The sequence below is a fragment of the Phaseolus vulgaris genome, chromosome 10 (genome assembly GCF_051622355.1).
Source record: "Phaseolus vulgaris cultivar YP4 chromosome 10, ASM5162235v1, whole genome shotgun sequence".
Lineage (NCBI taxonomy): Eukaryota > Viridiplantae > Streptophyta > Magnoliopsida > Fabales > Fabaceae > Phaseolus > Phaseolus vulgaris.
In genome coordinates, this window is record NC_143507.1 from 210,655 (window position 1) to 226,329 (window position 15,675).

At 44.7% G+C, this 15,675-nt stretch overlaps 1 pseudogene; it reads right to left on the reverse strand.

Moving 5' to 3' along the window:
• Positions 1-453: 453 nt before the first annotated feature.
• LOC150023859 (zinc finger BED domain-containing protein RICESLEEPER 2-like) lies at positions 454-7,105 on the reverse strand (annotated as a pseudogene).
• Positions 7,106-15,675: the final 8,570 nt, after the last annotated feature.

Consider the following 15,675-nt stretch of genomic DNA (forward strand, 5'->3'; position numbering starts at 1 on the left):
GGCACAGGTGATGTTTGTCTTGTTCTCCTCATTTTCTCAGCAAAAACTCAGCAAAACTTTGAGAAAATTCAGAAACTTTGGTGTGGATGGGACCACTAGGGGTGGCAAAGCGGGCTGGCCCGCCCCGCTTTGGCCCGCAAAATGCGGGCCAGTTTTCGTGACCCGCCCCGCATGCGGGCTGGCCCGCGGGCTTGCGGGCTGGCCCGCATAACTTTTATAAATAAAATATTATATATAGATGTAATATGAAATTATGAATTAATCCAACCTGCGGTGTACTAGAAAGTATGACAAACAAATACTCCTCACAAATTCTGAAATTGATTGTATAAGGTGGCCAAAAAACAAATACACATCATCAATAGTTTACAAGAGATTTGATGAACTCAAAAACAACACTGAATAAATAAGCAACAATTAACAATCAAGAGCAGTTATCACATCAAACACTTGTTATGCAGTTGCTATTATGTCATCTTCTTCCACTTCAAGAACATTAGATGCAACCTTAGAAGAGCTTTCATCTTCTACTTTTTGATAATTATAATCTTTTCCATCATCTGCATACATTTGAACAATGACAATGAAAGAATGAATTTACCCTCAAAAAATCCATGCTTCCAAAAATAATACAATAACAATAGAATTGGTTAAAATAAATAAATTACCTTCAGAAAATCCATGCTTCCAACTAGAAGTACAAATAATTGCTTCCACATTTTCAGGCAAAAGAGAATTCCTATACTTGTTAAGAATTCGAGAACCAATGCTAAATGCAGATTCTGATGCAACTGTGGTTATCCGAAAAACGTTGACTATTATTTTTCCACCACTCTAACACATCCATATGCTCCAAAAAATCAAAATCCAAAGTTGGCTCATTCAAATAAGTGTCAAGTTGTGTTTTTCCACTTTGATTAGCTACTTGAAGCTTGCGCATTTTTAATTCCTATTATAGATGTAATAAGTTAGTAACATGGGGCAAGTACAACAAAAACTAAAAAATGAACTGAAGTACATTCAAGTAAGCAACTTACATAAAAAAGACTTGGTTTAGAAGTAGATGGGGATGAAGATTGTCCTTGCTTACACTTTAGAGTATTTGATGTTGTTGCTCTCAAACCTTTGCTAGAATATTCGGCAAAAAGTTTGTATAATTTTTGCTTGATGTTTTCCAATTTCAACTCCCAAGTCAATGAATCAATTTTTTCAAAGCAAAAACTCAATGTTTCTAACTTCATCCTTGGGTCTAAAATTGCACCAAATGCAAGTACAACACTATATTCATCCCAATATTTTTGAAATTTGACTATCATCAATTCAGCCATATTCTTAATTAGTGCATCTTCATCTTTCACATTTTCTATCAACAAGCTTTGAATTTTCCAAACTTGTAAAAAATACAAGTTGGAAGTTGGATAACTTGTAGCAGAAATCAAGGTAGTGATATCATAAAAGGGTAACAAGAACTTACAAATTTTTTCTGCTCTCTGCCAATCTTCCTCTGAAGGGCAATATTTATAAGATTCATCAACCAAGTGCAAACTTCCAAAAACACGTTGATATTTAAGAGCACTTTGAAGCATCAAGTAAGTTGAGTTCCACCTTGTAGGGACATCAAGACACAAACCACATGATGCATCAATATCACTAAACTTTTCCAGACATTGTTTGAATTTCACCATTCTACTCTCTGAACCCCTCACATATTTGATCCTATTTCTAATTTGGTTCAAAGCCTCACCAAGCACCTTTAGTCCTTCTTGAACAATTAAATTTAATATATGTGCACAACAACGAACATGAAAGAATTCACCACCACATATCAAACCGTTTTGTAAAAGAAGTTGGCTTCTTAGAGTATTTTGGAGAACATCATTAGTAGAAGCATTATCCAAAGTGATAGAAAATATTTTTTTCTCTAATCCCCAATCTTGTAAAAAATCATAAATTTTCTTAGACAACTCAAAACCTGTATGGGGGGGCGGCATATGACAAAAGTTGAGTAGCTTGCTATTTAACTTCCAATTTAGGTCAACAAAATGAGCAGTCAATGATATGAAACCTTCAGTATTAATAGATGTCCATAAATCAGAAGTTAAGCATATCCTACTAGGAATAGAAACAAGCAATTCCTTAAGCACTGTCTTTTCTTTTATATACATTCTCCCAATATCAGCCTTAACAGTGTTCCTAGAAATCATAATTGCATCAGGACACAAGTAGCTTATCCAAGTCCTAAGTTCGGGATACTCAACAAATTTATAAGGCAAATTATGTCTAATAACTAGATTAGACAACAATTCACGATGAACAACTTGATCTATCTTTTTTCCTTTCAACTTTCCCTGCATATCTAAAATCATTTGACCCACATCTTCAGTTTTTCTTTTATCACATTTCATAATATGACGATTTAAATGAGAAGTGCCATATTTTCTTCCACCAGTTAGATATATTCTATTGCAACTATTGCACCTTGCCCTTTCTTTTCCATCTTTATCCACCCCAATCTTAGTAAAGTACTTCCAACAATTAGAGGTGGTAGTCTTATCCCTTTTCTTTTTGTCACCTTCAACAGTTTCAGATTGATTTTCAAAATCATCTTTCTCAATTTCATTTTCACATTCGGGAATATTAATATCCTCTTCTTCAGCCATTCCAATTTCAAAATTAAGATCCTGATTAATTAATAGCATAAACATAAGAACCTATCTAAATATAACCATAGATACAAAGAGATAAATGCAACATAACCAACATGATGTAGAATTTAAAAATTACCCCAAAGCAGAAAGTTGTCACCTACAAAGCCAATACGATAACAAATACAAACAAGTTGTTGCTCCACAAATCTTGAATGACTAAAATCCTAAAACTGCAGAAAAAAAGTAATGGAAAAAAAAAATTCTCATGAGTAAAAATGGCAGTTGCAGATGGTGGAAGGTTAAGGAGGAAGAGATAGAACCTGGAGGAAGACGGTGGTGGAGGGCGATAGTCGCAGATTGGTGTTGGCGATGGAGGACGACGAAAATTGACAGTGGTGGAGGGCGACGGTCGCAGATTGGTGTTGCCGGTGGAGGACGACGAAAACTAACGGTGGTGTTCGTGGAGGAAGAATGGCAGCGACTGGCGGTGGAGGACGGCGAAAGCAGTGGTGTTCGTGGAGGAAGAATGGCAGCGACTGGCGGTAGAGGACGGCGGAAACAGTGGTGTTCGTGGAGGAAGAATGGCAGCGACTGGCGGGGCGGTGGAGGACGGCGAAAACAAACAATGGTGTTCGTGGAGGAAGAGAGGCATGACGGCAGCTTTGCGGTTGCAGATGCTTGCTGTTTGTATTTTTTAGGGTTTCAAATTGAATGTGTGTGAATGAATTTGGGGGAAAAAAAAAGGGCACCAGCAGAGCAGCACATGCACAACACACATCAGTTTTCACATAAGCGGGTTGGCGGGTCAGCCCGCCCCGCCCCGTCGTAAGCCCGCACGGGCCACGGGTTATGCGGGGCGGGCTTAAGTGGGTTGGCGGGTCAGAAAAGGGAACCCGCCCCGCGTTTTTTGGTGCGGGCTGCGGGCCGGCCCGCGCGGCCCGCCCCGTTTTGCCACCCCTAGGGACCACGATTCACATGGGCCCCACGGTGGGCACCAAATGATCCTGTCGCCAACTCCAACGTGGAGGAATCGCTTTGTCGCTTCCTTACCCCGCCTATGCAACTGTGCTATCCGCAAGAGTGCTCGTAGAACCTTCTCCAGGAACTTCAAACGCAACCTGCAAAACACACAGACAGCGCCTCTGGCGGCCGTTTGAACTCCGACGCTCAAGTTAGGTCACATAATCACCAAAAAAAATAATGTGTATCTATCTCTCTCTGATTCTCTCTTTTTATTCTCTCTCTGTGTCTGTGCCTAACAGAATTCTGCTACGCTATTCTCTGCGTGTGTCAGAATTCTGTTATGCTTTTGTGCGAAAACGTACCACAATCAGTGAAGACGTGGGTGTCTGCGTTTTCTGTGTGTACCTTTCACGACACGGAGTGCACCTTTATCTTGGCCGCGCCCCTTTCAGATGCTGCCACGTGGAGGCATGCAACTCACATCTAACCGTACACGTGCCACTACCTGAAGGGCTCTTAGCGCATCTCTTTGTGCGCCTAAGTTATTCCCTTGCGGAGTAACTTAGCGCGCTTCTTCCATCTGGGTAAATCGAACACTCCCAGGAGAACGCCAGGTGTGGCTGGACTAGGCACACTCACCAAGCATTGCTCTCTGCATACACGATTTCCCCTTCACGATGTCAGACACGTAATGGGTTAAGAGAGTCACTAATCACTGAATGGTTTACTAACTCCCTCAGGCCACTCTCGTGCACGATTCTACCGGCGAGGAGCTCCTCTTTCTCTGAGGTATGATCATGTGAGGTCCATGCGTAACGCTCTCGCTGGGAATCTCAGTCCCAGTTTAACTGCGTGTAACATGAAACCCCGATGACCATGCACCCGATGAATGATCGGTGCTCTATTGCTTCTCGCGTTCTCCCCCGGGTGTTTATCTTGGAACTGATCTGTCGGTGGCCACTCGGTTACTGACCACCGATCACCATACCGGGTGATCTCCTCCCTGATTTCTCCGCCACCTGATCCACGTGTCACCCTGCGGGTGGTCCACGTGGTTATCTGCTGCTGACGTCATCGACTACCGATGACCGACCGGATCATATATAAACAACCGATTAAAATGCATTTTCAATCGGTTAAAATTTTGTAAACAATTTATGTATCATTGTTTGATTACTTTCCTTAATTTCTTATATGTGACTGTTTGATAAAGGTTCATTCTTATTCAATCTTTGCGAAAAAAATTTATAAACAATTCACCCCCCCCTCTCTTGTTTAAGCCATCAATTCTTACAACTCTTATTAACCGCACCCACAAGACAGCCAATCTCGGAACAGTTAAAGTTACCCCGATTAGCCACTCCAATAAGGCGATTAAACTCGAAACATTTACAGTTACTTCGATTAGCCTCACCCATAAGACGACCTAACTTAGAATAGTTACAATTACTCTGATTAGTCGTACCCATAAGAAGGCCTAACTCAGAGCAGATACAATTACTCTGATTAGCCGCACCCAAAAGACAACCGAACTCGGAAAAGTTACACTTGCGTCGATTAGGCGAACCCATAAGACGACCTTACTTAGAATAGTTAAAGTTAATCCGATTAGCCCCACTCGTAAGACAACCTAACTCGGAACAAATATGAGTAGTCACACCCATAAGACGACCTAACACGGAACAATTACAGTTAGTCCGATTAGCTGCACCCATAAGATAGCCTAATGACCTTACTTAGAATAATTACAGTTAATTCGATTAGCCACACCTGTAGGACGGCCTAACTCGGAACAAATATGATTAGCCGCACCCACAAGACGACCGAACTTAGAATACATACAATTACTTCGATTAGTCGCACCCATAAGACGACCTAACACAGAACAATTACAGTTACTCCGATTACCCACACCCATAAGACGACAGAACTCGAAATAGTTACTATTAGTTTGATTTGTCACTCCCATAAGACGACCTAACTCATAATAGTTAATTTTACTCCGATTAGCGCCACCCATAAGACAACCTAACTTGGAACACATACAGTTATTTTGATGGGTCGCACCCTAAAGAAGACCTAACTTAGAAAAGTTACAATACTTTGATTATCCGCACTCACAAGAATGCCTAACTCGGAATAGTTACACTTACTCCGATTAGCCGCACCCATAAGACGACCTAACTCGGAACAGTTATAACTACTTCGATTAGCTGTACCCAATATAAAATCTAACTTAGACCAGTTACAGTTACTCCAGTAAGCCTCACCCGTAAGATGGCCTAACTCGGAACAAATACAGTTACTATGATTAGCCACACCCATAAGACGATCGAACATGGAATACTTAGAGTAACTTCGATTAGCTGCACCCATAAGACGACCTAACACGGAACAATTACAGTTACTCCGATTAGCCGCACCCAGAAGGCGACCTACCTCGGAACAAATATTTTTACTCCCATTAGCCGCACCCACAAAACAACCCAATTCAGAAGAGTTACAACTACTTTGATCAGCCACACCCATAAGACGGCCTGACTCTGATTAGTTACAGTTACTTCGATTAGTCGCACCCTTAACACGGCCTAACTAAAACAGAAACAATTACTCTGAATCCCGCACCAATAGGATGACCTAACTCGAAACAGTTACAGTTACTCCAATTTGCCGCACCCACAAGACGACCTCACTCAGAACAGTTACAATTACTTCGATTAGCCACACCTAGAAGACGACCTAACTCGAAAATGTTATAGTTACTCTGATTAGTCGTACCCACAAGACGACCTAACTCGGAACAGTTACAGTTACTTTGATTAGCCGCACCCATAAGACGGCCTAACTCAGAACAATTACAGTGACTCCGATTAGCCGTACCCAAAAGACGACCTAACTCGAAAATGTTATGGTTACTCTAATTAGCCGCACCCACAAGACGACCTAACTCAAAACAGTTACAGTTACCCCGATTAGCCATACCCATAAGATGACCTAACTCAGAATAGTTACAGTTACTCCGAAAAGCCACGCCCATAAGACGGCCTAACTCGGACCAACTACAGTTACTCTGATCAGTTGCACCCATAAGACGACCTAACTCTACAAAAGTACAGTTACTCTAATTAGCCACACCCTTAACATGACCTAACTAAATTAGATACAATTACTCTGGTTGTCGCACCAATAAGATGACCTAACTCGAAAATGTTACCATTACTCTGATCATCCGTACCCATAAGACGACCTAACTCATAAAAGTTACAATTACTCCGAGTAACCATAGCCATAAGACAGCCTAACTCAAAATAGTTACAGTTACTCTGATTTGTTGCACCCATAACACGACCTAACTCGGAACAGTTACAGTTACTCCGTTTAGTCGCACCCACAAGACGGCCTAACTCGGAATAGTTACAGTTACTCTGATTAGCCGCATCCATAAGACAGTCTAACTTGAAATAGTTACAATTACTTCGAAAAGCCGCACCCATAATGATGGAAACCGTCCAGCCTCAACTTTTGACCAAGAAGATAGATAAAGATCGAGCTTTAATGAAAATTTTGTAGAGTCTTTTTCTTCTTCTTAGCCTTGTAAAAATTGTATAGAGTAGTTAGGAAGTTTTGGGCCTTGTATTTTAGGCCAAAGTAGAGAAATATGTAAATAGAAAACAAAGTAAAGTGTAAAATAGTAAAAGAGGGGTGCAAATAGAAATGTAGGCAAGGAAGGCATGAGGCTCCACATGTTTTCTCCTAAATGGAGAGGATTTGCACCAATAAGGTGGTGACACTTGTCACACTCTCATTTGAGAGTTTTTGAGAGACTTTCTCCTATAAATAGGAGTCTCTTATACATGTATTTTTTAAACTTGGAATTAGTAATGAAATGTTGCCTATTTTTGGTCATTTTACTTGTTCTTAAGTTCTCCCTAGGTTAGTCTCCTTCAAGACTTAGCCTAGACTTTTTCCTAATGAGTTGGTCTCACCTCTCACTCTCACAAATTCCTAACTCCACTTCAATCCATGGAAACTCCTCTTGAGTTTCTTTAATGCTTCCGCTCCTCATATCTCCTCCATCATCCATCCAAAGAAGAAATTACAAAGATCACTACTAGAAGAAGAGCTTTTTTCCATCATTTGGTATTCAGAGCTAAGGTTGTAAGATCTTCTTCTATTTTTTTCATAATTCCGAGTTGTTTTCATGTCTTGTTTCTATCGATTGATTTTGTGTTTTTTTGTCTTTTTGTTCTGGTCAAATTAATTGTTCTTACTTGAATCTTCATGTATGTGCTTTTAGGTGTTCTTGTGTTCATGTTCATGTTCATGTGTGCTTTTGAATTTTGAGTTTTCTTCAAATTTGTTCGGTGAAATTTTCTTATATTTGAGTCATTTTGATTTTATAATCATAAATGTTTTGTTTAAAGTCATGTTTAGTCCAAAAATTGTCATAAACTCCATTGGTTAAACTTTTGAAAAAAATTTCAAATTTCTTCATAGATTAGAGCTCTTGAGTGTTTTTTATTTTCATTTTTGAGTTCATAAATTGCTACTAGATTATTAGCAATTTTCTTTGAGTTAGGTTTCCGTTATCATTCTCTTCAAAAATCATTTTCGAAAGTTCTCGAAAATTTTCCAAAAATTTTTCGTGGTTTAAAAAGAAATTTGGTGGTGTGAGTAGTAATGTGAACTGTTTATGAAATTTGTTGGATCTGCACTACCAATAGCATATATGGTTTAGATTTTCAGATTTTCCTCAAATTTTTCCTTTTTTTTCCTTTTTTTTGAGAAAATGTTTTTTTGACACCGTGCTCCACTCTACACCTCAATAAATATTAATATTTTAATCATTTTTAATTTTTTTAATTTTAAAAATTATTTTAACATTTTACATATTTTTTTAAGGAGATTTTTTCTCTTTTTTTTTAATTTCTTTTATTACAAATATTAATATTTTATTGTGGGTGTAAGATGGAGCAGGTGCCAAAATATCATCATCATTTTCTTTGCGATTTGTGTTGTTGTTCTTCATCTTCTGAGCATTCATGAAATTGGAATCGGAACAAGTTCGGTGTGATGTGTGAGTGAAATCGGTGCGCGACACTTCCACAGTTTTCGCACTACAAGACTTTGCGAGTGTGGTTTCGTCTTAAACTGCAAACGGCGTCGAAGGAGAATTTGAATCTGGAATTGGAAGTCCGAAAACAGAATCAAAAGTTTCGGTTCCTTTCGTGCTTAGTTGGAATTGGTTCATGTAAGTTCTTCTTCCGCTTTCACTTCCGATTCCGGCAATATGAGTTAACATGAAGTTAACGCCTAGATACTAAGAAAAAGCCTAAGTCACGAGGGATCCATGCACGTGGTGTGTATAGCGCATTTGAGCGTGACACAAGTAAACAACCCTTGGAGGTGTTAAGGCCCGCTAGGGTTAGGGTTTCACGGTAGACCGCATACATGGCACATGAATACTTAGGGCACCCATAGTACAGATGGCCCCGCAACATTGGTGCATGAGTTGGTACTGATCCTGCCGGTTGACCAGAGTGCAAGAGCCTTGCCACGTCAAAGGTTTCTCCTTCTGGATCAGCTTCGCACCACGTTAGCCTTTGTCCTTCGCGTCTCGATTCCTCGCAAGAACCTGAAAGAAACAGAGTGGCGCCGCTGCGGCCGATCGCGCTCTGACGCTCAAGTCAGTGACGGAATCACCAAATACTAAGAGAGAAACTCTAAACTCAAGGAACCGTGCAAGTATTCTCTCAGCGTACTCAAGTGTTTTGGAAAACGTACTCAAGCGTATTGAAAACGTACCTCAAAAATCTGTTAAGAGTTCCTTATATACCTGAGCGTTTCTCTCTCCTGACGGTTACACCTCTGGACACGTGGCTCACATCCAACTGTACACGTGTCATCATCTGGAGCGTCCTCTACTTGAGCGTCACTTCTACTCTTCAAGCCATTCGACTAAGTTATCCATACTAGGAGTAACTTGGTGCATAGCTTTCCTTGGAGCGCGACCCTTCTAGTGGCGAGTATGGGTGTCACCATGCACACCTCCTCTATGGTCTCGCCTGCCGCCATCACGATCTGCTTCACTTGCACGCCATGCATGTTCTGAGAAACTGTTCCCTTGCTCTGACCTCTGGCTAGGGAATGATCATCTAATAACCTCATCCTCCACTGCTGCGTGACAAGCATATCACTCGTCCTCCATACTCGTACCCTTTGGAAACCTTGAATAAGCTTTCCTGATCTTTCGGCGATGTGCCCTTTCAGGCGGTCTCTAACCGCTCGATCGCCCAGAACTCACATACGGCGACTACGACGCAAGCCTGGTGACCGCCGGTTATACATGCTAGAGATCGGAGAACGCCAAGTCAACAATTGGCGACTACACAGACTTCCCGATGTGCTTCCCTTCCGTCAGCCAGGTGTCCCGTTCAACACGCCTATATTATCGCTTGCTGCCACGTCATCACTTCCGACTACCTGATCGGTACACAAGCCCCCCAGTCTTAAGCTGAGACTTGACCAGCGAAAAGACTAAGAGGTCACGTCATCGCCTACGTGGCGCTGGTACGGATTTCCGTACGTTCGTACCCTCTGCCTTTCTGACGCTCCACCAAACCCCTTTCCCAATCACACGATACGTGGCTTCATCAACGGTCGTCTTTAACTAACGTTTGCGCTTCCGAAAACGTTCGAAAACCCTTAAAACCTTCGCGCTTTTCACTGTTCCATCATCTTTCTTCAATCTCAAGCGTTCTAAGTATTTTCTCTGCGAACCACGAAGCTTCTCGTCTCTCTCAATCTTCAACTGTCTTCAACGCTCATCCGATCACAAAAAGGTAACCCTTTTACTCCTTCTATGGACACTTGCTGCATTTTAATCGGTTTGCATCATCCATTATCTGTCTGAAGCATACATTGTGGGCTATTTTCTCTTTTTCTCGTAACCTAGGGCTTCGTCCTTCATAACGTTTATCTCAGCGAACCCTTATTCGTTCACTCTGTCTTCTTCGTCCTCAATCGAGTCGCTCTCTGTTATCCTCATCTCATCCCTTTCTCTTTCCCTTGCAGTTCCTGCGATGGCTCACACGAAGTCCACTGCTAACCCTCCTTCCTCGTCGCGAAACCCTCCACCCCAAACGCGTAGGGTTGCCCCTGGGGCAAATCCTCCACCAGCGCGCAACCCACCACGAGCCTCTGGTGCTCCTTCTAATCAGGCTGAGAGGCCTACTTCTTCTCACGCCAATCCTACTCAGGCCACTCCACCAGTCGCCGAATGAGCTTCCCTTCCTCCACGAGACTATAAAGAACTCTACCCTTGGGCCACCCCAACTCTGCTGAAAGAGACATCCTCAATAAACACCGAGTTGGGCGTGCACCGACTGAGGAAAGGAGATCAGTCCGACCTTTCCTTCCACAAGGAGCATGACAACAAAGTGGTCGTGCTGCCTTGCTTCCCGGGTGAACCGATTTGCGCGGACGATAAAGGGAACAACGGTGAGTTGTTCTGCTTCATCTACGCTACATTCTTCAAGAAAGTGAAGCTTAGGCTTCCCTTTACTCGCTTCGAGAGAGAGCTATTGACCGAGCTCAACGTCGCCCCTGGCCAGCTTCATCCCAACAGCTGGACGTTCGTGAGGGCGTTCCAAATCATCTGTGCCCACTTGGGGCTGCCGGCTTCGGTGGACGTCTTTCTTTTCCTGTTCGAGGCTAAGAATCCCGGAGATCGCCTCTGGATTAGCTTGAACGGGATTGTTGGGAGGTCAATCCTCTCGATCTTCCAGCAATCTTACAAAGACTGGAAGGGGAAGTTCGTCAAGGTATGCCAAAACGACCAAGACCCTTCCCTGCTCGACGGCTTCCCCTTGTACTGGGTACACAAAGGGAACAAAGACTCTAAAGAAAGCTTCAGGAGGCCAAGGAGTCCCGACAACATGGGGGAGTTAGACAAAGATCTCTGCCTCTTCTGGAAGAGTGTGGCCGCTGCCAACATCACCCTCCCCACCGCCTCAATAATCTCCTTCGAGTTCCTTGAGGACCAACTCGAAGCTCACATAGGTTAGCTCCTGCCTCAGCACCAAGTCTTTCACCTCGAGTTAACACTAACTTAGCGTCTTCACCACTCTATTTTGGCATTTCATTATTCTGTGTTGACTCTGATCTTTCATCCATGTAATGCCTGTGTTATCTCTATATGAATACGCTTGCATGTTTTACTTCTGCCTTGGTTGCTCATCTGTTCTTTATTTTGTGCAGATAATATGTTGGGCAAAGGGAAACTAGCATAACTGAGGGCGATCGCCTGAGCTCACAAGCTCGCGGCGGGCTCTCAAACCGTGCCCAACTCGGTGGTGGAGATCGCCGCTGCTCAAGGCAAGACTCCCCCCCGAGGTCCAACTCCCTCTGGGGTACTGCCCGCCCCTCAAAGGAAAAAACTGGTCTTGAGGAAACCAAAAAGGAAAGCTCCTCAAGTGGTGCAAGAGGAAGAAGAGGATGATGAGGAGACTGAGGACGGCCTCATCACCAAGAGAAAAAGGGCGGCTCCCTCTTCACCACCCGCACTCCCAACACCAACACCGCCCTCACCTCCAGCTCCATCACAACCAGTCCAAGCAACACCCTTGGCCGCCGCACCCCCCGTGATTGAGAGCAGCGACCCCAATTTCATAGAGAACCCTCCAAGCGCCTCCACACCGTTCGTATCTGTTGGAGAGGGTCCTCCTTCTACCACGTCTATCGCTGGGGCCGCATTAGGCGAAGATGAGGGCGCTCATAACTCGCCGATTTTGATAACAGAGTCTCCGACCTCACCACCACGCCAAGAAGCTCCACTTGCCCTACAAACTCAAGAGGGTGGTGGTGAAAGTCAGCACCAAACTCCTCCAGCACCTCCACCATCAACAACCTCAAGCCTCCCAACTTCTTTCAAAGAGATCTTGGGACCCTTCAGAGCTAAGCTGAAGATGATGGCGGAGGATCTTCCCTTGATTGTATCAAAAGCTGTGAAGAACTCACTCAAGAAGCTCCAAGAGGAGAACTCAGCGCTCAAGGAGTCAAATCTGATTACAAGGGTTGAGGCTGAAAAGCTCTCGTGCAACCTGCTGATGACCGAGTTGGAGCACTCAAGGTTGGAGGACGCCATGGATGCTGAGATGAGGAGCACGCGCAAAGAAGCCTCCGATCTGCGCCAAAAACTGCACCTCCAAGTACAAGAGAAGATCGACTTGGAAAGCAAGTTGGTCCCTTATAGGCTCAAAGTGGCAGACTTGGAGGCTGCAAAAAAGGCGGATGCGACCAAGGTGGAAAACCTTGAGAAAAGGTCTGCAGATCGGGAGGTTCTCCTCGGAAAGGTTGAAAAGGAAAGGGACGATGCCATTGCTAAGCTCACCAAAGCTCGAGAGGAGGCCACGACGATTGCTGCAGAGTTGGCCCAAGCTCGGGACGAAGGCAAAAAGGTTGTTGAAGACCTTGCTCGAGCTCGCGAGGAAACCGAAGAGCTGAAGAAACAAACACAAGAGCTCGAGCAAAGCACTGCCCAAGCCCTGGGTTATCCATGTGTCTGGCCTATGCGTAGCGTAGACCTGCGCCACGTTCATCCTCTCCCCTCGACGTGCTCTTATTCTCGGCGATCTCAAGGTCTCCTGAGTCAAGGACCTGTGACTCCTCGCCGCTTTCTCCGTCGACTTGCTTACCTGAAGAACCTGGTGGTCTGCCACAAATGTTCTAGGCGTCTTCAGAGTTTCTTGAATGACTGTCCTCTGCCTACCCCCCTTGCCCGAACTGGCGAGCTTGGCTAGAAAGTCAGCTTGGGCATTTTGCTCTCTGGGTACGTGCACCACTTCAAACGAGGCAAAGGAACTCTTCAACTCCTGGACATACTCCAAGTAAGCCGCCATTTGCGGATCCTTGGCCTGGAACTCGCCTGTTACTTGTCTCGTGACCAACAATGAGTCACTCTTGGCCATCAACACCCTAGCCCCCATCTCCTTAGCCAACAAAATGTCGGCGATCAGCGCCTCATATTCCGCTTGATTGTTGCTAGCTTTAAAGGCAAACCTCAGGGACTGTTCTATCAGCACGCTGTTGGGCCCTTCCAGGATGACTCCAGCGCCGCTACCCTGCTGGTTAGACTATCCGTCCACCGAAAGTACCCAACGGAAATCGTTTCCCTCAACTCGCGCTGCTTCCGACGAGAGCTCGACCACGAAATCAGCGAAAATCTGCCCCTTGATCGGTCCTCGGGGTTCGTATTTGATGTCGAACTCCGACAGCTCCACCGCCCACTTCACCATTCTCCCAGCTGCATCGGGCTTCTTCAAGACTTTCTGGATGGGCAGGTCGGTCATCACCAGAACTGTAAAGCAGTGAAAATAGTGGCGCAACCTCCTCGCCGAAAATACTACAGCCAGTGCAGCTTTCTCCAAGGCCTGTTACCTTACCTTCGGGCCTTGTAACACATTGCTGACGAAATAGATAGGCTTCTGGATATGATCTTGATCTTGGGCGAGCACCGTACTCACCGCCCTCTCAGTTACAGCAAAATACAACCTGAGAGGGGTTCCTACCAAGGGTTTGCACAGAACCGGCGGGCTCGCTAGGTACTCTTTAAGCTTCGAGAAAGCTTCTTCACACTCCTTCGTCCAGACAAACCTATTGTTTCGTTTCAAGCATTGGAAGTACGGATGGCCTTTCTCTCCACTAGTTGACACGAAACGAGATAGGGCGGCCATCCGACCTGTGAACTGCTGCACTTCCTTCACGGTAGTCGGGCTTCTCATCGCCAAGATGGCAGCACACTTATCAGGATTTGCTTCAATTCCTCTTTCAGTCAAGAGGAAACCCAAGAACTTCCCTGCCTCTACGCCAAAAATGCATTTCTCGGGGTTCAGCTTCAATTTGAACTTGGCGATTGTGGTAAACAACTCCTCCAGATCTGAGACGTGCTTGTTTTTCTCCAGCGAAGTCACGACCATATCATCTACGTACGCTTGCACATTCCTTCCCAGCATCGGTGCAAGTACCTTGTCCATCAACCTTTGGTACGTGGCCCCCGCATTCTTCTGCCCGAAGGGCATCACCTTGTAGCAGTAGCACGATCTCTCAGTCATGAAGGCGGTCTTCTCTTCATCCATAGGATGCATCTTTATCTGGTTGTACCCCGAGAAGGCGTCTAGAAAACTCAGCAACTTGCACCCTGCTGCACTGTCGACCAGGGCATCTATGCTTGGCAAAGGGTATGAATCCTTTGGACAAGCCTTGTTTAAGTCTGTGAAGTCAACGCACATGCGCCACTTCCCGTTGCTCTTCTTCACCAGTACGACATTAGCTAACCACTCCGGGTATTGGACCTCCCTGATATAGCCTGCGGCGAGGAGCTTTTGCGTTTCATCCCTAATCGCCTGTCTTCTCTCCTCATTAAACTTTCTTCTTCTCTACCGCACTGGTCTGACCTGCGTGTCCATGGCTAGATGGTGGCACAGGAAATCGGGATCGATTCCCGGCATGTCTGAAGAAAACCATGCAAAAGCATCCAGATGCCTTTCTATCACCTTGGCGATCTGGTCTTGGAGCTCACCTTCCAAAGATCTTCCCAACTTGAAGACCTTACCCCCGATCTCCCTCTCGAGCCACTCCTCGACGGGTTTGGGCCTGGTTTCACTGGTGATCACCGCCCTGGCTATTCCCGACTCCCTAGCTTTCTCTGGGCGGTTTCTCGCTTCTTCTTCCCGATCGGTGTTCTCTTCCCTTGCTTCAGCGTCTACCATGATGACATCGCCGTCGGCGGTCACCTCCATCGCCGAAGCAACAGCTCGCCCCTCCGTCGGCTTGGGCTCCACACCGGGAGGCGGCGTCGTGGTGATGTAACTCACTGACCTTTTACTCTTGAGGCTATTTTCATAGCACTTCTTTGCCTCCTTCTGGTCAGATCTGATGGTGATCACCTCCCCCTCCATCGATGGTAACTTAACCTTCATGTGCCTGGTTGAGGGCACAACTCCTATTTTGTTGAGGGTTGGTCTTCCCAACAGAATGTTATATGCTGAGGGGGCATTTACGACGA